Genomic DNA, 25,000 nt, shown 5'->3' on the forward strand with positions numbered 1-25,000 from the left:
TAAACCAGACAAGACTTGTGACTCAGGGCCTACTTACACTATGCCATCCGTACCGTGCCCAGGCCCGTTTCCCGGATCGTTTGAAAAATGTGAGTGCGCTGAATCGGGCTCAAGCACGGTTTACTTGGCCGGCCCTGGCCCGGTTGGAAGAGGTGTGCCTGAGCGCGGATCACTTGGGCTTTGGCGCGGTATGCTTGTGTGTGAGTGCAAAACGCGCCAAAGCCCGAAACTGAAAGCGAGACGTGACTTTTAAGGGACTGTTTCATATGGATTTATTAATCATTCTTACTGTTCAGTGATTGCAAACTGCCATATTTTTTTTAAGACGCAAACCCCTCACTGCACGACTGCTGCGCGCCTTCAGCAGACCTCCTCATTCCTGCAGCACGAGGGCTTTATGATTGTTTATGAGCGCCAAAAGTGGCGGATCTGTCCGGTGAAATATCTGACTGTGTGTCACCGCATCCCTAAGGACTGTTTGGCGAAATATTTGACTGCATGTCACTGCATATCAAACGACTGAAAGAATATAACTAGAGAAATCTCCACTGTGCTACTGGGTGAGGGCGTATGGCAAGCCGTTTTAGCATTTAAACCTTGTTCTGACTATCCATAAATATATTTAGATATATCTCTAATTATATTTTGACTAGTCATAATTATAATTCGACTAGTCAGATTGGAGATATCTGCAAATATATTATGACTGACTAGTCATATTCCTCCATTGACTTCCATTGAAAAATATTTGCAGATATCTCTAAATAAGTTTTGACTAGTCACAATTGTAATTAGAGATATCTCCAAATGAATTTTGACTAGTCAAAAATACAATTCAAGATATCTACAACTGTAATTCGACTATTAGTAAATTAATTAGAGATATCTTCAAATATATTTGTAAATATCTCTAAATATGATGAATTAAAGATATCTCTAAATGTATTATGACTAGTAAAAACTCAGTTAGAGATATCTCTAATTACAATTGTGACTAGTCAAAATTCATTTGGAGATATCTCTAATTACAATTGTGACTAATCAAAACTCATTTAGAGATATCTGCAAATATTTTTCAATGGAAGTCAATGGAGGAATATGACTAGTCATAATATATTTGCAGATATCTCCAATCTGATTTCGTACTAGTACAATTGTAATTGCAGATATCTCTAATTGTCATTCTGAGTAGTGGAATTATAATTATGACTAGTCAAAATATAATTAGAGATATCTCTAAATATATTTATGGAGTCAGAACAAAGATTTAAATGCTAAAAAGGCTTGCCATAGAGAGCGCTTCTCACTGAACAGAGCAGCAGCGATGACGTAAGCGTGCCGAGGCCCGATATGGTGTAAGCGCGGGCCGTCGGGGGGGACAAGCGTGCTTTGGCCCGGTTCGAGGCAACTGTACCTAGTGTGAGTACGGCCTCAAAGTATATTACCCAATACATTGAGTACTTGAAGCATGATCTGCACAGTAAAAAATGATCCATTATGATTTAATTAATCACAAATCTACCATTACGTGTATCTTAATTTTTTAGATAAATGAGTGAAACCCTTTCCCATTCTCTCATTTCTCTTAATTATAGAACTATAAAATGGATCATGTTCATATTATAAATGTGCATATGCTGCAGGACTTACAAAATCGGCAATGTCCTGTGCTTACAGTCAAGCAGAAAACAGCATCTCGTGCTCTGCGTTTGGTCGCTTCGGCTCCTGTATGGCCTTTGTGCAAGATCTGTAGATATTCGCTCTGTAGGCTGTGAGGAATTGCAACTCTTGTTCCATTCGTGATGAATCCATCCCCAATACTGCGAAAAACAAGCATCTGGCAGCAAATTATTTAACTGAGGCATTAGTTCATGTATCTGATTGGTTGTGTGAATCACATCTTAATTTGAATACAAGTAAAACGGTTTGTATGTTTTTCTCACAATCATTGACAGTAACCCATCATCCTGATGTATTTGTTAAAGGAGAAAAGCTCAGGGTTGTCTCTGATTTTAAATATTTAGGTCTAATTTTAGATTCTCAATTAACATTCCAAAAGCATGCCAAGAAGGTTATTAAAATTGTTCAATTTTATCCGGCCAACTTCAGGCATATACGACCTTACTTGACTAATGAAGCAGCACAACTTTTTATGCATGATCTTTTCTCATATTACATATTGTCTTACTAGTTGGTCACATGCTAGTAAAACAGTTTTAAAATCAGTTGAATCACTTTATAAACAGGCACTGAAAGTATTTGATCAAAAGTCTATTAGGTATCATCATTGTAATATAACACAAAAACCTTATTTATTGAGCTTTGATATGAAATATTTGGCTGATGCTTGTATGATTTTTAAAATTTTAAATGGATATGCTTCACCTCCATTGTGTGAGTTTGTGACACACAAGAATAATAACGGTAAAGCAACACGATCTGTTACCAGGGGAGATTGTGCTGTGCAGTTTAGACGTACAACTTTTGCACGATCAGTCTTCTCAGTTTGAGCCAGTCATCATTGGAGCACACTTCCGATAGACTTAAGGGGTGTTACAAATTATTCTACTTTTAAATACAAGTTAAAGAAATGGCTAAAAGCAAATCAAGTTTGTAATCATGTGTAATTCCTTTGTCTAACATTTTAGGAAACTCTTATTTACATATTTGTATCTCTTTTTGTCATATGTAACTTTACTGTTTTTGTATGTGTAATGACGTGTTTTTTGTTTATTTTAAGTTGCCTTTTAAAATCTGGCAGGGGGCAACAGATGAAAATTAGCCCTTGTGGCTAACTCTGGCTTATTTACAGTTTTACTGTTGATTAATGAGCATTGTCCCTGTTAAATAAAGTAAATTCAAAATACTGAGCTCATCCCTGAAAGGAAAGAAGGGTTTCAGTTGCATGGGAACACTTTTTCTTGGCCAGCCGTGCTTGATGGTGTTACACAGAACTTGCAGAGAGCTGTCTTTTTCAGTGTGTTCTCTGCCAGACAGCATACAAATGTGGGCCACTTTAGGCAGTTATGCTGCACTGGTGGTATTCTTTCGGCCTAGACAAAATATATGTGAGCCTGAAGTGGAACACCAGTACAATAGCAAGGGCGGCCACAGATTTAAATTCATATATGGGCTATTTAAGGTAAAGATTTGGCTCTTATGGCAACATGTAATCTGAATGTGAGCCCAATGTGGCCCATGTAGAAAATGATCAATTTGGCCCAAATGATGGAGGACAAATGTGGGCCACAGTTGGAAAAATAGTGGCATTGTCATTTTTTTTTTTTGGGTAATCTGGGTCTAAACCTAAAATGGCTCACACGTGTAAGTGCAAATGTGGCCCAGTTATCTTAAGACATATGTGGGCCACTTTTGGCAAATATTTGGCACAGTAAGCTCTGGCTAATGCAGCCGTTAGCCTATAGTGGCCCAGATAAGATATGGAAAATGTGGCGCAGTTATCTTAAAACAAATGTGGGCCACTTTTGGCGAATATTCGGCAAAGTTAGCTATGGCTAATATGGCTGTGAGCCTAAAGCGGCCCAGAGGAGATATGGCAAATGTGGCCCAGTTATCTTAAGGCATATGTGGACCACATACTGTAGACTAAAGTCACCATCATGGAGAAAAGTGTTTGGTTTAATTGGGCTCATAGCCCTGAACCTCTTAATATAAATTTTCTTTTGGGCTGCTGTAACTTTTAAGAACTTTGCTTGAAAAGTTTGTTCATTACAGCAAACAAAATGAAGTGAGGCACAACCTGTGATGAAATAATATTCACCATTGTTTACCAACGTTTAATCCATTATTAGAAGAAATAGGCCAGATCTGGGCCAGAATAAAAGCAAATTTTGGCCCAGAATAGGGTCAGTTCTGATTCATTTGATTGAATTCTGGCTAATATGTGGTATTGATTTGGCTTATTTGTGGACCAGATCTGACAAACAGTAGCGGACCGCCCCAGTGCCATCATTCCATTCAGTATGTGGTCCAGATGTAAGTGTCTGGTGTGGGCCGGATTTGAGCCACATGAATTTTGCCAGTTGGGCTGAGCTCTTGTAGCCAGTTGACTGAAATCATTAGGACAGCCATCACCTCAAATTGAACTTGTGCAGCTTCAGTATCAAATGCTAGAGTCATGCTGGAGCAGTTTGTAGAGGTTTGTTTAACCAAAACCGGTTTCACATATATAATCACAGAACTTTTAACAGACCAAGACCACAGTCAAAATCTCTCATTTCTGAGTTTTTAATTTAAGGTGATGTTATCAACTCATTTTATTCTTTATTAAATTAAAAGGTCTGTAACATCGAGATGAAAAAAATGAACATACAGAAATTAAGAAAAAAAGGCAGAGCTGCGAGATGCAAACTATTAATTCTAAGGGAAAAAAGGTACACTCAGAAATACAGTAGCTCAGAATCCCAAGGATATTGTAAGATGTAAACTCGGAAATTCTAGAGAAACAGCTCTGAAAGACACAAATTAGGATGTAATCTACAAATGTCAAAACAAAAAACCAAAAAAATTTGAGATTGTGTGAAGGGCGACGCAGTGGCGCAGTAGGTAGTGCTGTCGCCTCACAGCAAGAAAGTCGATGGTTCGATCCTCGGTTCAGTTGGCATTTCTGTGTGGAGTTTGCATGTTCTCCCTGCCTTCGCGTGGGTTTCCTCCGGGTGCTCCGGTTTCCCCCACAGTCCAAAGACATGCGGTACAGGTGAATTGGGTAAGCTAAAATTGTCCGTAGTGTATGAGTGTGTGTGTGAATGTGTGTGTGGATTTTTCCCAGAGATGGGTTGCGGCTGGAAGGGCATCCGCTGCGTAAAAATGTGCTGGATAAGTTGGCGGTTCATTCCGCTGTGGCGATCCCGGATTATTAAAAGGGACTAAGCCGACAAGAAAAAGAAAGAATAAGATTATGTGAATGTTAAAAACTGTAAGTTGTAAAGAAAATTAAAAAAATTAAAAGATTTTTTTTTCCTAAAAAAATTGTGAGATATAAACAAATGATAAAAAAATATGTGAAAATGTCAAAATGTGAACCCAAATTCCTCCACAGAAACCACTGAAATACACAAAAAAATACATAACAGCACTGTTCAAAAAAAAAAAACACAATGTCTTAAAATGTAAGTTTAAAATAAAATGAAATTTTACCACCACAGTCTAAAAGGGCTAGCTGATATCTTGGCGTGGATGAGTTTTTTTTTTTTTTTTTTCCATTACATTGTCACTGAAAGAAGCCTATAGAACCAAATATTTGACACAAAACACACGCCCACATATATGCATGTTTCATAGCAGACTGACAGCAAGATATGTGTGGCTTTCAACATCCTCTCATTAGCCTCAGAAAATCTTTATATATATATTTGTCAAGCACAGTTTGCAGGTCCCGTGTGACTCATGCAACTAAACACCAACCTGTTTGCAGTTTTAAAACTGGGTGGAAACAAACAATGCTTGCTTTTTTTTTCCATTCAGAAGGCCGGAAGAATGTGACTTACTGTAAATGAAGCTAAAGGGCAGAAGTTGTCAGACGATGTGTTTGTAGTCAGAACATGTGTCAGGCCCACTGGCCATTCATAAGTCATCACCTTTTATTTGTTAGGGCGGTCCATGCAGGGCAGCTGGCCACAGGATACAACACAGACATGATCTGGAGGCCAAATGCTCAAACAAATACCTTTTTTTTTTATATCATCATGAAGGTCCTACTGGAATAAAACCTGGATGTTTTTAGCTATAACTTTATAAATTATTATTTTATATTTATAATATAATATTTTATTAAATAAAATGTAACAGTATTTTGAATTGTCTTTGTAATTAACATTAAAGAGTTAGTGTTTATATTGTGTGTGTGTGTGTGTGTGTGTGTGTGTGTGTGTGTGCACATTAAATGTGACTTAATATTGTATAATGGCATAAGTATGACCTAGGTGTTAAAACATTAGGGTGGTTAATGAGGATGTCTTATGTTATTGTAATTCTAAATGTTTAGTTGCATCTTATGCACAGCACTTTACCGATGTTTACCAAGTGCAAACTCACAATACGCTGATGAATCGACTGATCTTTGCGTCTTTAAAACGCTCCAGTGTTCGTGGATCTGTGTTTGCACTGAGTGAAGTGCGGTGAGATGACCTTTCACGACCAATCACAATCATTTCTGTTGAGCACTGATGAAAACTATGGCAAATCAGCGATGTTTATAAACGCGGCGATTAAATGTTAGCGGGAAATTGATGATTTTAAAACTTCAGTACCGGGTGTCACGATTACCAGCGATCGTACTTCATAAATCGCTGGATGTCACTCATTAACTTATGGACTACAAGTCTGCCATTTCTGGACTACATTTTCATACATGCACTTCACTCACACACACATGCTTCCTCATTCTGACTAATTACACTAGTTTAACACGCATAATAATGTATGTATATATATATATATATATATATATATATATATATATATATATATATATATATATATATATATACATATATATATATATATATATATATATATATATATATATATATATATACATATATATATATATATATATATATATATATATATATTTATATATATATATATACATATATATATATACATATATATATATATATATATATATATATATATATATATATATATATATATATACATATATATATATATATATATATACATATATATATATATACATATATATATATATATATACATATATATATATATACATATATATATATATATATATATATATATATATATATATATATATATATATATATATATATACATACATATATATATATATATATATATATATATATATATATATATATATATATACATATATATATATATATATATATATATATATATATATATACATATATATATATATATATATACATATATATATATATATATATATATATATATATATATATACATATATATATATATATATATATATATACATATATATATATATATACATATATATATATATATATACATATATATATATATATATATATATATATATATATATATATATATATATATATATATATATATATATAAACATATATATATATATATATATATATATATATAAACATATATATATATATATATATATAAACATATATATATATATATATATATATATATATATATATATATATATATAAACATATATATATATATATACACACACACATATATATATATATATATATACATACATACATACATACATACATACATACATACATATATGATTTTTATTTCTTTTTTATTGTTAATGCTATTATTTGAGGCACAAAAGAGCAATATAATTTCCTCCAGTTACAGAGCTGACCCTCCTCGCATGTTGTTTTGACATTCTTCAGGAGGGATGAAGGGTTAATTTGATTACACTATAATAACTATGATACTATAATACTATAATAATAAATGCTGTATATTGTAACAGTGTTGTTCATTATCAGTTTATGTTATTAAATACGTTAACTAATGAAACCTTACTGTAAAGTATGACCAAGGAATCACTTTTTGTACAACAGATGCTCCACCTCATTGTTTTCATCTGCTGCCCCCGTCTGGTGCTCATGTTGAGCTGCAGCCTTCCTTAGATGAGCAGAAGTGTGTTTTCTGTTTGTGTTGCTCTGCAACCCCTAGCCGTTTATAGCCTCACTTAGGTGAACTCTCAAACCCAGAGAAGTCAAACAACCCCCAGAATACCCTTTCCGCTCGTAAAGCTGAAGCTGAAATAATCGCCTTTCGGATTCTGCTGAGAGTCGTTCAGGCCCTCAGTTCACCTCGAAGCCCCAGTGTGTGTGAGTCTGCTGTCGGCCAGAGGGTGCAGCTTTTGGAAACAGGAGCTCTCATTAATACGGCAACAAAAGTGGCCCTGTTCCACTCGGCCTGCCGGTCTCTGAAGCTGCTGGATTGAATATCTTGCTGCTTTGTTGTGCCTTTTGTGTGAAAATACAATGAATATCTTTTGCCCCCCTCCCCAGTCGAAGATGAATGAAAGGCTTTCTTTGAGCCAAAAATATGTCAGAGACATCAGGACTGTGTCAGCTTGAAGGCCTGGGTTGTTTTTACACAGCTCTAGAGATGGTGAGTGACTGTGTTAGCTTCTATAGGGATGCTTTTTCAGCATCCCATCAAAGATGACGGGTTTCACTGCACGCTAGAGGGCAGTAGACATGTTATAAAATCGTTTTGTAATACTTGAGCACACAGACAGTTATTATTAGTACCTATATCTGCAAATGTGATACACATACATATGTGTATGTGTATGTACACATCTATAAATAATATATTTGTTAGTAATTGTTAATACTGATAAGATGTTTACTGAGTATTTAAAGAACAACTGGGGGGGGGGATGAGAAGATTAGACAGAGTGTGACTGGTTTTTGATGTTTTGGACACGATTGATTGTATGATTGATTCCATCTGTTGTAAAATGACCAAATATATAAGAAAGACAGACAGTTTATTGTGAATTTTAAAGAAGTTAAAAGCAGTTGTATTGTTTTATTATGATGCTGGACAATAAATGAGCAGATCGTCAAAGGAGCTGCAAAGGAGCAGACGTGACTGCGTGGTTTTCATTCTATTATACTGTTTAACAGTAATCTGTCTGCTGGGTCTCCGGAGGCAGGGCCTGCAACACACATGCACTGTGTATGCAGGGATCCTACATTGATATATCAATGTCAAATATATCAAAATCTAATATATGAAATATCAAATTGCATGTGTAAGATAATTTCGATTTCTTGATCTCCATGAAAATTAATGGAGCTGAAAATTTAAGATGCATGGACACTCACACACAGGAATTCCCTAAAACATATGCCATGAAATAAAACAATAAACTTTCTCATTTGAGCAGCAGACCCCCTCTCTGCCCTTCCCTTCACATCCTTAACCAGAGCTCAGGTCACTGAAATTCCACACAGAATCTTTATCCTCTTCATACACTCTCAGAATAAAGGTACACGAGTACATAATCATGTAAGTCTGCTTTGAATATACACAGCTGGCACCATTCAATGTTTGCTAAAGGCTATGGTGTTTTGTTTTGGATTATCCTCCATTCGCTCCTCCACTTTTTTACCTTGCCAGACTTAACTCAAGGCAAGTAATAATATAGTGTCACATAAGAGTGTTCCCAATGATTAATTTTATAAATGATAATATTAATAAAAACTGCATTAAACAAATGGGTATATTAGAATGATTTCTGAAGGGTCATTGTGCTGGTTCCTGTATAGTTCACTTTTTCTCCACTGGGTGGTACTGTTCTGCTAATCTTAGCATTGTGAAAATAGTGATGTATGATATGGTTAAAAATGTAAACAGTGATTTTTGCACTATTTTGACAAATTATTGACTCTTCATTCATTTTCTTGTCGGCTTAGTCCCTTTATTAATCTGGGGTTGCAACAGTGGAATGAACCGCCAACTTATTTGGCAAGTTTTTACACAGCGGATGCCCTTCCAGCCGCATCCCATCTCTGGGAAACATCCACACACTCATTTACACACACACTCATACACTACGGACAATTTAGCCTACCTGTATCGCATGTCTTTGGACTGTGGGTGAAACCAGAGCACCCGGAGGAAACCCACGCAAAGGCAGGGAGAACATGCAAACTCCACACAGAAACGCCAACTGAGCTGAGGTTCGAACCAGCAACCCAGTGGCCTTCTTGCTGTGAGGCGACATACTACCTACTGCGCCACTACCATATATCCATATATCATGCCACATATCAGCTTTCTATATGGGGATGTGCAGTGAGAAAAAATGACAGTAAAGCTACATTATGATGGAATAAATAAACTTAGTTCAGAGTATCAACTGTCTGCACTGTTCCCTCTGCACTTCTGTATAAACCACAATGAAACCTGTTTCATATATTTTAAACAACAATACTTAATGATTGTTAAAGATTGTTTATTGTAACGATGTGCATCTTGTGTGCTGGCGATCTAAAGTTGTGTTCCTGTAGTATTTGTATTACAATACTACAGGAACAAAACAATTGTCTCACCTTTTTAATAAACTTCCATATGGATTCGAGCAAAGCCTCAGCCTCCGCGTTACAAAACTGTACAAATATTTAGCTGTGTGACTTTTCAACTGTAATTAAAGTTCTATTTTTTATGTAATAGATTAGGTAATTTTTTAAAATTATTAATAAGAACATGGTTTCATTGATTCACTGAAGATTTTTCAGAGAAAGAATGTAACGCTGTTTTGTGTTTGATGGCAGCAAAAATAAAAATTAAATTTGCATACTACAGCTTAACAAATAATGTAACTGGATCTTATTGAAGTTGGTGTATATATGAGATCCTATGTGTTGTACATCATAATCTTTTGGTTTTTAATTTAATTTATGTACTTGTTTTTCTTTTTTTATTGCATTTGAATGCATCTCATTTATGCATTCATTTTATTTTTGGCTTAGTCCATTTATTAAGGACAGAATTAAATTTCTATTTCATTCCTATTTAATTTCTAGGAAATTAAATACATTTTTTTTATTTGATTTTTAATTTAAATTTAGATTTTTTAATTTAATTATTTAATTTCTAGGAAATTAAATTTCTAGGAAATTAAATAGGGTTGTAGAATGAACCGCCAACTTATCCAGCACATGTTTTACGCAGCGGACGCCCTTCCAGCCGCAACCCAACACTGGGAAATTGAATGTATCTGAGATGTGATTTTTAAACCGGGGATTTAAGGAATTTTTAAGATGAAAGTATTATTAAACCTCTCTCTTGCTCTCTCTTTTGCTTGCTCACTCCCTCTCTGGATGGTGCAGTGGGGCAATACGTCATTTATATCGGCCAGCGTGCCCCTCTCCTCTTGGGTGGCCTGCCTGTCCTTCGTTTGTGCAGTGTCTTGGCTGTGTTTAGTAACTGGGTCGTTTTGTCTTTGCCAGGAGCAACCTTCTGAACAGACCCACTTTGCCTTACTCTCCCTTCAGAGACTCCCTCAACACTTGTGAAGGACTTTTCATATCCCTCCTGTTATTATTATACATTTTTTGCTCTCTGGGGGAAGCTTTTTATCCAACTTTGGGGCAATGGGAGTGCTTAGAAGGACATTTTAAAATGTCTGTTTGGATCTAAACTTTCAGTCTACACTTGAAGACTGTGTGTACTTTCTTGCACCCAGAGAACTATCTCATTTGAGGGTATCCCAACCTGAGAAACTGAAGGGAGTTGGTAAGCCAATGAAAATGAATAATTAAACCATAAAAAGGCAAATATTTATTTTATTTCTTAATGGAGAATTACCAGAATAACCTAAGTTCAAGAATGACCAGAGTGGTCATTCTGACAGTTCATATGATTTTATTTTTGTTACATCATATTTACATTCAAAGCCTCTATTGGGATTTTAGAATTAAGCTTTGAATGTCTGTCATCAGGGCTGCATGGTGGCACAGTGGGTACCACGTTTGCCTCACAGCAAGAAGGTCGTTATTTCTAGCCTCGGCTGAGTCAGTTGGCGTTTCTGTGTGGAGTTTACATGTTCTCCCCATATTCGCCTTGGGGTAAGATAAATTGTCTGTAGTGTATGTGTATGAATGAGTATGTATGGATGTTTTCCAATGATAAGTAGCATTCGAAAGGGCATCCGCTGCATAAAACATATGCTGGATAAGTTATATATATATATATATATATATATATATATATATATATATATATATATATATATATATATATATATATATATATATATGTAACAACGGGGGATGACACCCACAACTGGAGGTAAGACCCAATATGCAGGTTTATCCATTGTCAGGCTAGCAATGGTCAATACAGGTGCAAACGGGTATATACAGGCTGTCCAGAATCGTAGTTATTAAACAGGCTATAGGTCGTAAGGCAGGCGGCTAAACAGGAGAACAAGGCTAAACAAGACTGGGTCGAAACACAGGAAAACAAGACAAGGTAAACGCGTTGCAATGTCATCACAGGATAAACAAGACTCGGCAAACTGAAAGGGTGGATGTATGGCTTAAGTAGGGTATGCAATCAGTCTCTGACAATCCTCAGGTGTAGCGAGTGTAATCAGTCTAGATGAGTGAGCATGGGTGTCTGGGCAAAGTGCATGTATGAATATGTAGTCCAGGAAAAGGCGGAAGTGTAGTCCATGGTTTGTTGTGAGTGAGAACCAGCAATAAAACTGAATACGATCGCTGGTGATCGTGACTATATATATATATATATATATATATATATATATATATATATATATATATATATATATATATATATATATATATATATATATATACACACATTAGTCCTGTCAAAATTAGTGCGTTAACGCATGCGATTAATTTAAAATAGTTAACACGTAAAAAAAAATACGCAATTAATTTTTCCCCGTTGTGGCCGACGTGTGTTCAACATGCAAAGAAATATGGATAAGACCAAGTAAGCACTTTTAGAAGGAAAGTTTCGGTATGAAACAATTAATGTTGCATCACCAGCCTATCCAGCATTTTCTCTAGAGTTTCATCTAATTTCGTATGTTTCACTTTTTTTTTTTTATGGAATTTGATACCACATGCCAAACGAAAAGAGAAACTTCTGCATTTCGTTACTCGCTGGTCCTTTAAGGTAGGCCTAATCAAAAATCAAGGGCTCGGAGCACCCGGAGGAAACCCACGGGAACGCTGGGAGGGCATCCGCTGGGTAAAACATATGCTGGATAAGTTGACGGTTCATTCCGCTGTGGCATTCCCAGATTGATAAAGGGACTAAGCCGACAAGAAAATGAATGAATGCCCTTTCAGCTGCAACCCATCTCTGGGAAACATCCATTCACACTCATAATGTGACATAAAACTGCCTCTTCCCATCTGCACACATTATGAAGTGTATGAGGGTGACCTTGACCATGCGCCACAGGCAGTATGACCTGAATGTAAACGAGCTCTGGGAGAGAGATCGTGAGGTGAGCGAATGGGTTTCTGTGGTGGTTTGAAGCATGTACCTTTGTAACACTTGCTGATAGACAATCATGGCATGGCTTTTTAATAATGCAGCCGGCTAGACAAAAAAAAAAGGCAATCAAAGACCTTTATTCAACAAGCTTCCTTGAATAATTTACACCTTGTTCTGATTAAACTCAGTCATGGACAGAGCGAGACAAAAAGGATGAATGAAAAAAAGAATGAAAGAAAAGAGAAAGCAGAGAATCAGCAGGGATTTGTAGGCCCATTTGAAAAGCAAGTGAAATAAGAGAGACCTTCAAAAGTACTTCATTTTACTACATGAATACAATTATACTGTACATTTTAAATGCAATTAGTGTTTCTTTGTAAACAAAAAATGAATATAGAAACACAAATCATTCACGTATATATAAACCATTTACCAATATAAAACAAGATCAAATTCATACACAGCCACAACTGAAACTTTAACACTATAACATTTCAGATAAAACCACACGTTTTGTTTGTTGATAATGGATATATTCAATGTTTACTCTGGATTTTACTAGTGATTTAAATAATCTAAACAAATCCACATCATTTTTATCATTTTTACATTGATGCGAGGCTGCACGGTGGAGCAGTGGGTAGCACGTTTGCCTCACAGCAAGAAGGTCATTGGTTTGAGACTCGGCTGGGACATTTGGCATTTCTGTGTGGAGTTTGCATGTTGGCGTGGGTTTCCTCCGGGTGCTCCGGTTTCCCCTTCAAGTTTAAAGACGTGGTACAGGTGAATTGGGTAAGCTAAATTGTCCATAGGGGGGTATGTGTTTGAATGAGTGTGTATGGATGTTTCCCAAGGCATGGGTTGCAGCTGGAGGGGCATCCGCTGCGTAAAACAAATGTGACACTAGTGATGAGTGTCCACAATGATACTGTGGGCCAGCCTGAACATCCTCCGGTGAACTACTCACACTTGCAGCTCATCCACGATGGATGTCCAGCGTTCTCCAGCCTCCGGCATCTAGATTGCAACTCTGCACAGGAAGTTTGGCCAGAGGAGAAGTGGTCATGCCCAACTGAGTCTGATTTCTCTCTAGGTATTTTTTTTCTTAACTTCCTTCAATTGGTGAAGTTTGTTCCCTTACCACTGTCACCACTGGCTTTAGTTTGGGACTTGTGGAGCTGCGAATCAATGGATTTGCTCTTCAGTGTTTGGACTTTCAGCAGTGAAAATTAAACCACACTGAACTTAAACTCTGAAACTCTAAACTCTTTTTACTAAAACTTCTATGTTAAGCTGCTTTGACACTATCTACATTGTATAAGTGCTATAGAAATGAAGATGAATTGATTTGAATTCAATTGAAGTTGACATGACAACAGCAAAATGGTGCAACTATTTCTGAGCGCTGCGTTTTAAGATGCAAAGATACATTTTTTTGTGAATGGCTGCTAAGATGTGGTCTTTTTCATGTGAACTGAACTGTCACCCCTGTACACTGTAAAAAAAAATCCGTAAAATTTACGGTAAAAAAAAAGGCAGCTGTGGTTGCCAGTACTTTACCGTTAAAAACACGGTACAAACCGTAAAAGTAATTTTTAATTTGTACGGTAAATTACCGTATTTTGTTAATTGATAGAGGGAATATGTTTGTTTTTTGAATGATCAACATTTACACATCTTTTGTTACACAGTTAGACATGTTAGCACACCCACATGCAGGTGGTGATGAGGAAGTTACATAATGAGCCAATGCTCATCACAATCAACTTTACCCACAACCAGAAAAGAGTACCAGCATATAGAAGGTGCTCAGTGTCATTCACACAGCTACTAAACACCAGTATGGTAACACGCATAAAATTAAAGTCATGAAATAAACATTATTTATCAATATTAGATGTAACATAAATCTCTAATGTACATAACTGATGGGGAAACAACTAAAAAGATCCATATTATTGTCAACCAAATGCATAAAAAGTTATGTGCCATGGAGGGAATTCTGGAAAAGTCAATTGACGGTTATTCGCCGAATATATTAAGCAAACATACCGTTAACCAGGTTACGGATTTGTACTGTAGCATTTTTACAGTTTTTTACCGTTGAAATCATGGCCATTTTTTAGTGTACCATCATGGTTCGGGATTAATACATGTACCGTTACACCCCTAACAAATGTATAATAAATTACCATTTTTTTAGCTGACACTGTTGTCCTAGTGATTCATAAAATGCTCTTGAGACTTCTCAAACAAACAAAAAAAATATACAGGCTAAACAACCATAACTATTGGTCTTACCCAGATAGCATACGAATGTGGGCCACTTTAGGCAGTTATGCGGCACTGGTGGTATTCCTTCAGCCCAGACACAACGAATGTGAGCCTGAAGTGGCCCACCTGTACAATGGTGAAGGGGGGCCAAAGATTCAACTTCATATTTGGGCCATTTAATGCAAAGATTTGGCACTTATGGCAAAATGTAATCTGAATGTGAGCCCAATGTGGCCCATGTGGAAAATGATCAATTTGGCCCAAATGATGAGGACAAATGTGGACCGCAGTAGGCAAAAATGTGGCAGAGTCATTTAAGGGTAATCTGGGTCTAAACCTAAAGTAGCTCACACGTGTAGGTGCAAATGTGGCCCAGTTATCCTAAGACATATGTGGGCCACTTTTGGCAAATATTTGGCACAGAAAGTTCTGGCTATTGCGGCTGTGAGCCTATAGAGGCCCAGAGAAAATATGACAAATAGGGCCTAGTTATCCTAAAACAAATGTGGGCTACTTTTGGAAAATATTTGGCACAGTTAGCTCTGGCTAATATGGCTTTAAACCAAAAGCGGTCCAGAAGAGATATGGCAAATGTGGCCCAGTTATCTTAAAACATATGTGGACCACATAGACTAAAGTCACCATCATGGAGAAGAGTGTTTGCTTTAGTTGGGCTCATAGCCCTGAACCTTTTAATATAAATTTTCTTTTGGGCTGCTGTAACTTTTAAGAACTTTTCTTTAAAAGTTTGTTCATCACAGCAAGCAAAATGAAGTGAGGCACAACCTGTGATGAAATAATATAATTCACTGATGTTTACCAATGTTTAATCCATTATTAGAAGTAATAGGCCAGATCTGGGCCAGAATAAAAGCAAACTGTGGCCCAGAATAGGGTCAGTTCTGATTTATTAGGTTGAATTCTGGCTAATATGTGGTATTGCTTTGGCTTACTTGTGGCCGAGATCTGACAAACAGGAGCGGACCGCCCCAGAGCCATCATTCCATTCAGTATGTGGTCCAGATGTAAGTGTCTGGTGTGGGCCGGATCTGGGCCAGAATAAAAGCAAACTGAGGCTGTATAGGATCTGTTCTGGTTCATTTATTTGAGTTCTGGCAGATATGTGAAATTGCTTTGAATTATTTGTGTCCCAGATCTGGCAAACAAGAGCAGACCGCCCAAGTGCCATCATTTCATGTGGTATGTGGGCCTGATTTGAGCCTCATGAATTTTGCTAGCTGGGTTTGGAACAATGTAAGGAACAATTTAATCAAAATTTACTAAACTTTTGAAATATTGAGATTTTATACACTCTTGAATTGTCTCTTCATGACCAAAAATGTAAAAGAGAGCCTACCTTGCAGGGTCGAGAGCTTGTTGACAATGCATTGTAAATATTGTTCTCTAAGAGTAAAATGTTCAAGTTTTTCCTAAATTAACAGTATGAGCAAAAGTAACAATGGTACAGCCCTTATCAAAAAACCCACAGTATGGAATAAATAATTTTTTCCAAGCCTGGTTTCCTCTTAACTAAAAATATATTTATTTTGCTTGGCTCAGTAGCGGAGCTCTTGAATGGCCACAGTGTGTGCTGTCAGCAGCTGCTGTTCAGACTGATTGTCTGCTATGTTAATTAGCAAGATCGTGTGTGTGTGTGTGTGTGTGTGTGTGTGTGTGTGTGTGTGTGTGTGTGTGTGTGTGTGTGTGTGTGTGTGTTTAAGGGAAACTAACAGCTGAGCCTTTCAAAACAGACATCACTGCCGGCATCCTGTTCAGAGAGTAGAAGGAAATGCTGTAAAAAGATGTAGTAAAATCATGTGTTGCCAAGACTGTAGAGCAGGAAATAACTAATTATGTCTGAGGAGGCAGGATTAAAGAAAGAAAGAAAGAAAGAAAGAAAGAAAGAAAGAAAGAAAGAAAGAAAGAAAGAAAGAAAAAATGAAATCTGTAGTAAAACTATTTATTTGTCAAAATAAGTCTTGTCGGGGATAGAACAAGTGATTTTTACTTTAGAGTCCTATGCGCCAGACCGTTTCTTCATGTTTAGCTGGTTTTATAATCAGCAAAGAAAATGTAAAATGTAAATGAAAACATAAATGAAAAATTTTATTGGCTGTCTTAGGGTGCTTTCACACCTGCCTTATTTTGTTCGGTTGAATCGCACCAGAGTTTATTTTCCCTCTTGGTGTGCTTCGTTTGGGCAGGTGTGAATGCAGCAATCGTACTCGAGTGCGCCCCAAATGCAGACCAAAAAAGCGTACCGAGACCTGCTTGAAGAGGTGGTTATTAATCACTTCAGCAGAGTCTCAAACTTTAAATCTCATACACGAGGACTTAAACAGTTTTTATTTTGTCATATAGCACACGTACTTAAGCATGTTAACGAAAGAGAGAGAGAGAGAGAGAGAGAGAGCGCAATGTCCTCCACAGAACCAATATAAACTAATATAAAACTAGTGCATACATCACGTGCATAAATCACCCCATGGACATTACATTAAGATGCCTAAAGGTTTGTAAAAAGCCTATATATCAAAAGAAGATGGACAAATGAGAACCTTTCTGTCATAAACTATAGTAAAACAGCTTGTCAAAAGCTGCAATCAGATACAGGAATAGAGAAAAGAGCACTCTTTAATTATCAGCTGTTAGTCAGCTCCCGCTCTTTTTTTTGTCTGGCTCATTGCACCTTTGCCGTGTGCTGTGTAAATGCAGACGATCGGATACGAGTCACTTTTAAAAGATGATGCAAGTAGGTCATCAAAAAAAAAATCAGAAACAGTCTCAAAATCGGAATTGACCATCACGATCTGCAGTGTAAATGCAGCCCTACCTGCCAGTGCTGTTACACTGAACTGAAAACCCTAATAAGTTGACTGAATTCTTGAGTGGCGCAGTGGGTAGCACGTTCGCCTCACAGCAAGAAGGTCGCTGGGTCGCTGGTTCGATTCTCGGCTCAGTTGGTGTTTCTGTGTGGAGTTTGCATGTTCTCCCTGCGTTCTCGTGGGTTTCCTCTGGGTACTCCAGTTTCCCCCACAGTCCAAAGACATGTGGTACAGGTGAATTGGGTAGGCTAAATTGTCTGTAGTGTACGTGTGGATGTTTCCCAGATATGGGTTGCGGCTGGAAGGGCATTGTTAAACTGGCTAAATAGGTTGGCAGTTCATTCCGCTGTGGCAACCCCACATTAATTAAGGGACTAAGCCGACAAGAAAATGAAATGATGCAAGTTTTGGGAGACGCCATTACTCAATTAAATTGAGGCAACGAGTTTACTCAATAAATTTACTTCAGGCAACTTATTACAGTTATCAGTGCACAAACAGCTGTTATGTTCTGTTTACTTGGGATGCCAGCACAAGAAACCAAAACAACACAGTATCAGTTAGCCATTCACTTTTACTCTATCTTTTCTTTCCATGCATCTCTCTTTTGCATATCCACAGTCCCACCTAGTGGATGGGAATAAATGAATAATAAAATGGAAGAGAGCACAACATCCTTTTCAGAAACAATACAGCTGCATCCAATTAACCAGCAATTAACATTAAAGAAAAATAAGGACACTGTTCATTCATTCATTTTCTTTTTGGCTTAGTCCCTGTATTAATCCGGGGTCGCCACAGCGGAATGAACCGCCAACTTATCAAGCATGTTTTTATGCAGCAGATGCCCTTCCAGCCTATCTCTGGGAAACATCCAAACACACACATTCACACACACACTCATACACTACAGACAATTTAGCCTACCCAAATTACCTGTACCACATGTCTTTGGACTGTAAGGTAAATTGGAGCACCCGGAGAAAACCCACGCGAACACTCCACATGCAAACTCCACACAGAAACGCCAACTGACCCAGCGAAGGCTCGAACCAGCGACCTTCTTGCTGTAAGGTGACAGCACTACCTACTACGCCACTGCGTCACCTAGAATAAGGACATATTATGAGCTAATGAACGAGAAATTAATTCAACATTCCTGTGGTATTTATGCAAATGTCCACAGCTTAAACACTCCCCATTCTCTACATGTGTTAAACATAGTCCTTAGTCCAAGCAGGTTTTTGTCTAATTCTAACATACCTATTAAATGGGCTTGGTGGAGGTTTACGCTGCACCTCAGTAGGAGGAACACTTTCATTTGGTTCTGTCACCTTAGCCAAGCGCGAGGCGTTGCACACGCTTCCATCATCGAGGAGGTACGAATGATCACATTTTTTTCAGGACAACAGATTTTGGTTTTGCTTTTGTTCACCCTTTTTTTACCATCCAAGGTTTCTTAACTCGAACTAGATCACCAGGTTGAAATTTAGAAGGTTTTGCATTCCTCTTGGCATCTGTGTACATTTTTACTTTGTCTTGTTTTCTGTTCACATGTTTTCGAATCATATTTCTGTCTGTTTCGTTCACTGAAAAGTCTGCAACTTGCTTCTCATACATTGACCATGGAGTAACTCAGATGGTGTAACACCTGTGGTAGCCTGTGGAGTACTTCGATAGTCCATCAAGAATGTCTGAGTGAAGAACTTCCATGGGTCTGCTTGAATTGAAGCAGTTTGCAAACAGTCTTTCAGCACTCTGTTAAATTTCTCTACCACTCCGTTTGCACCAGGATTGTAAACTGCAGATCTGTAATGACGTACATCCCTCTTCCACAGAAACTCCTTTGGATTTCCTTCACGGCGAAACACCATCGTCAAGAAGTGTTTAACAGCGGATATGTCAACCTTAAAGGTAAATGTGACTTTAGGCCATCTGCTTAAGTAATCCATGAGAGTTATGGCATATCTGCAGTCTGATGGCGCAGTTTCGAACGGCCCTACAATATCAATAGAAACTTTGTCCCAGGCAGCAGAAGGTAATTCAACAGGATTAAGAGGAGCATCATGGGAAACAGCAGACTTATCAGTTTGTTGGCAAGTATGACAGTTGCACATGAAAGCTTCTGTCTGGCTGTCCATCTTGGGCAACCAGTACAGCTCTCTCAGTCTTTGCTTCGTATGGACTATGCCCTGGTGCGATTCATGAGCTAATTTGATTAGTCCTTTTCTGGACAGACTCTGGCGTCAAAACGCGGTATAGATGGACTTTACAACTAATAGTAGAAAATCTTGGATACAAGTGGCTAAATGTGTTTCCTTCGCAGGGTGGCAGGCAGTCTCTAGGGATTAGCACAAGGAGCTCTGTCACCTGGGAGGAACTCAGAGTATGAGCCGCTGCTCCTCCACATTGAGAAAATCCAGGCTGGAGGAATTGTCTGGGGAGAGGGAAGTCTGGGGTTTTCTCTTTAGACTGCTGTCCCCACGACCTAGCCCCGGATAAGCGGAATGGATGGATATATCCTCATGTAACGGAGGCCAGCTAGTGAGTGCTGTGCAGCTAAATCTCACTCCTCTGACCTCTGACAGACGCTAGATGCTATGGTCTTTAGCCTCCTTGGTAGAGCAACCGACTCCCATGCGGAAGATCACCGGTTCGAAACCAGCCCAGAGCGGGTTGGGTGGTGTAGGACCGGCGGGGTTACACTTACAAAAAACACACTTCACAATATTTAAAAAGGGGGGCATTAATGGTTAACTTAGATAGCAATTCAGATAACAAACTAAAGGCAATACACATCTCAGCAAATGTTCCTTTAAAGCCTTTTTCATTTTAGAAATAAATAGCATTTCAAGCATTCGAAAGTACTATCGGCATTGTCAAGCTTTCAAAATAAGAGCGCTTTTATCCTGCTGAGTCTTGCATCACATAACTGAATCTTTTTAAAAGTATTATATAGCGCAGTGCGCAAGGAAGCTTCATTTAGCTGGTTAATAAGAACTCAGATTCATCTATATTTAGTTGAGCCAGTGGAAACCATGCTAAAAACCCCTTTGGCGGTCCCATAGCTCTTCTCTCATCACAACGTGATTGGCACTTTTTTATAGCACCATGGCCTGAATAACAAGTTTAATTTAGGAAATTAAGGCTGCAGCATTGCAGCACATTCTTGTTCTTGCCATTGCAGCGCATGGTTGTGTCGTGTCATTTGTTAATTTTAGAGTTAAAGTGTTTTTGACCTACAAACAAATCGAAATCCTAAAAATAGTATAATAACAGCACATTACAGAGTGCTCACAGTGAATGTTATAACACTGGATCTCCCCTCCCAGTTTGTGGGCACAATGGACAACGTCTTTCGTCATGTTAATCAAATCAATAAGGAAACAACAGCATGTAAACAGCATCCTTCCTGTCCTTCCTGCAGAATTAAGCATCTCTAAGCTGACTCGGGGCTATGAGCTGGTGTATTATGTCTTCATTAAAAATATTTCCATCCCCAAATGCAGCCTGCTGGTGTGTGCTTGTGTTTGTGTGTGTGTGCGTGCATGTGTTTGTGTTGGCACGAATGACTGTTATTGTTACACATGCCAATTTGTTAGTAAAGCCGTGCAATACACGGTATAATAGTATAATACAGTCCTATTTATACAGTATATACAGTTGAAGTCAGAATTCTTAGCCCCCCTGTTTATTTTTTTCCCCAATTTCTGTTAAACGGAGAGATTTTTTCAACATGTTTCTAAACACAATTTCTAAACACAACAATCTTTGACATGAAGACAGTAAATAATATTTTACCAGAAATATTTCAAGAAACTTCTATACAGCCTAAAGTGACATTTAAATGCATGACTACTGAATGTTAATTAGGTTAACTAGGCAGGTTAGGGTAATAAGGCAAGTTATTGCATAATGATGGTTTGTTCCGTAGACTATCAATATATATATATATATATATATATATATATATATATATATATATATATATATATATATATATATATATATATATATATATATATATATATATATATATATATATATATATATATATATATATATATATATATATATATATATATATATATATATATATATATATTTATATATATATATATATATATATATATATATATATATATATATATATATATATATATATATATATATATATATATATATAGCTTAAAGGGATTATAATTTTGTTCTTAAGTGTGTGTTTAAAAAATTTAAAACTAAAAAATTCTAGACGAAATAAAACTAATAGGACTTTCTCCAGAAGAAAAAAATATTATCAGACATACTGTGAAAATTTCCTTGCTCTGTTAAACATAATTTGGGAAATATTTAAAAAAGAAAAAAAAATTACAGGATGGCTAATAATTCTGTCTTAAACTGTAACAGTAAAATACACAGTTTCCTAATTATAACGTTTTTTATTGTTGTATATATATATATATATATATATATATATATATATATATATATATATATATATATATATATATATATAAATATATATATATATATATATATATATATATATATATATATATATATATATTTTTTTTTTTTTTTTTTTTTTTTGCACTTTTGCACTTTTGCATCACAAGTAGCTTTTCAGCTCTGTAGCTGATTGTGACAAAACTCTTCCTTCTGTTCAGAACTACCAAATAATCAGCCATCATCTGAACAAAATGTCCCACTGGAAATTAGTAGTGACTTCAAACATAAAGGGCTCCAGTCAGAAGATAAAAGATGTTAAACTTCATGCACCGTCTTATGTCTCAGATTCATTAAACATTCCACTGTCGAGCTCGCTCAGATAAAGCATTAGCCTGGCGTGCTCCTCGAAGAGCCACGCAACCATGGTGATCGAATCCAGCTCCAGCCTGAGATAAGAGATCCTCTGCACAGGGCAAAGTTTGCTCTTTTCTCGGTTGACCCTAACTGGTCGAGGTGCCAAAGCACATTGTTTCTGTGCATATTCAACTGATCTCTGGAGGAGGCTAAAATCAGCCAATCAGATGATTGAGTATGTGGATGCCCGCAAGCCGAAGTGGCTCTAGGGCACCCTCAACAAGTTTGGTGAAAACCCATGTCGACAGAAAGAGCCCGAAGGGGAGGACTTTGTAATGCCACCCTTGTCCTTCAAACGGGAACCGAAGAAATGGGCAGTGGTGTGGAAGGATGGAGACATGAAGTACATGTCCTTCAGGTCTATAGCTGCAAACCAATCCCAAGGACGGACGCTCTGAAGTAAGCATCCTGAACGGCATCTTGTGTAAATGACAGTTCAGTCTGCGCAGATCTAGGATTAGTCTTAACCCCCCGCTCTTTTGGGGCACGATGAACTACGGGCTGTAAAACCCGGATTTCATCTTGGCTAGAGAGAACTGGAGGCACCTGGTGCAATCTCCTCTCGCAAGACAGGGGCGCTCTCGGGATTGAAAGGCGAATGGCGAACTGTATAGTGTAGCCAAGTCTGACTGTCCGTATGAGCCACTGCGACGTGCTGGGCATCGCTAACCAGGCTGGCAGATCACCAGGGATCATTGGAGCGATTGCTGACGTGCCAACGAAGGGGCAGCTTGGGAAGAAAGTGCTCACCCCTGGAAGCGTTGCGTCCTGAGGAAGAGCTGAAAGTAAGAGAATGTCTCTTACCTTCCTACCTGGATCCCACAGTGAGGCCAGAGCGAGAGAAAGGAGTCCATACTGCTCCACTCTGAGGGCCTGAGGCGAAGGGGCCCGGCACTATGAGGTAGAAAGCGGAGCGTCCCAGACTGGCAGTGCTCGGGTTTGTACATCCGGGAAAAAAGGAAACTGCTCTTTATATAGAAAATTTGGTTGCTGCCAGCCCAAAGGCCAGCTGCTGTATTTTTATAGTCGATGACATTGACTGAAATGGTCCTCTGCCCCCCCACCGAGGAAAGAGCAGGTCCACTCATCTCCGAGTGGCCTGTCTCAGGGATGCTTCGTGGTCCATTTACCAGACTTAACAGTTCCCTAGGGCGGGGGCAGTGGAGTGGGCAGTGGAAGGGGAGCAGGTGTTGAAGCCGCGGGTGGATGCCCTCTGCAAGGAGCAGCCGAGGTTGATGGGGCAGTGGGAGTAGCAGTTTTCTAAGCCCGCTGGTAGAAGACTTCTCCCATTGCCTTGGACTGCTCTTTCACTGCTAAGAATTCCTGGGTAAACTCCCCAACGGTATTGCCGAACAGACCAGCCTGGGATATGGGAGCATTAAGAAAGCGAGCTTTGTCAACGTCTCTCAAATCAGCCAGGTTCAGGTGGCAGTCCTGGACCATCATCTTTTCCAGTGCAGGAGCAGCCGATTTGGTTTATTTGTGGCCCAGATCTGACAATCAGGAGCGGACTGCCCTAGAGACATCATTTCATTGAGTATGTGGTCCAGATGTAAGTGTCTGGTGTGGGCCAGATCTGAGCCAGAATAAAAGCGAACTGTGGCCCAGAATAGGGTCAGTTCTGGTTCATTTGGTTAAATTCTTGCTGACATGTGATATTGCTTTGGCTTAATTGTGGCCCAGATCTAGCAAACAGGAGCGGACCGCCCAAGTGCCATCATTCCATGCGGTATATGGGCCGGATGTAAGCTTCTGGTGTGGGCCGGATTTGAGCTACATGAATTTTGCTAGCTGGGCCAAGGACAAACTGCCCTTCCACAATACACTCTAGAGTTAGGAGGACAGAGCAATGAAAGCAGAGAACATCTTGAAGTACTGGATTCAATTACCTGGCCATTGCAAGATCACTAATGAAGTTACTCTACAGACTGAAACTGAATGCTACTCAGCAGACAAAAACAACAAACTCCACCCTTTTACTTCAAACAAGGGTGGATGGCAAACTT

General features: G+C 37.9%; 1 non-coding gene across 2 annotated transcripts in view; it reads right to left on the bottom strand.

Moving 5' to 3' along the window:
• Window positions 1–25,000, bottom strand: part of LOC147831210 (uncharacterized) — a 51,897-nt gene that overhangs the window by 2,206 nt on the left and 24,691 nt on the right. Inside the window, exon 2 of one of the 2 annotated variants that reach the window (XR_015523110.1) lies at window positions 1,651–1,820. This is a non-coding gene — a transcript (uncharacterized LOC147831210). Of the gene's footprint in view, window positions 1–1,650; window positions 1,838–25,000 lie in introns of both variants that reach the window. The other variant, XR_015523109.1, reaches the window with a different exon arrangement.

The sequence above is a fragment of the Danio rerio genome, chromosome 23 (genome assembly GCF_052040795.2).
Source record: "Danio rerio strain M-AB ecotype USA chromosome 23, GRCz13ab, whole genome shotgun sequence".
NCBI classification, from domain to species: Eukaryota; Metazoa; Chordata; class Actinopteri; order Cypriniformes; family Danionidae; genus Danio; species Danio rerio.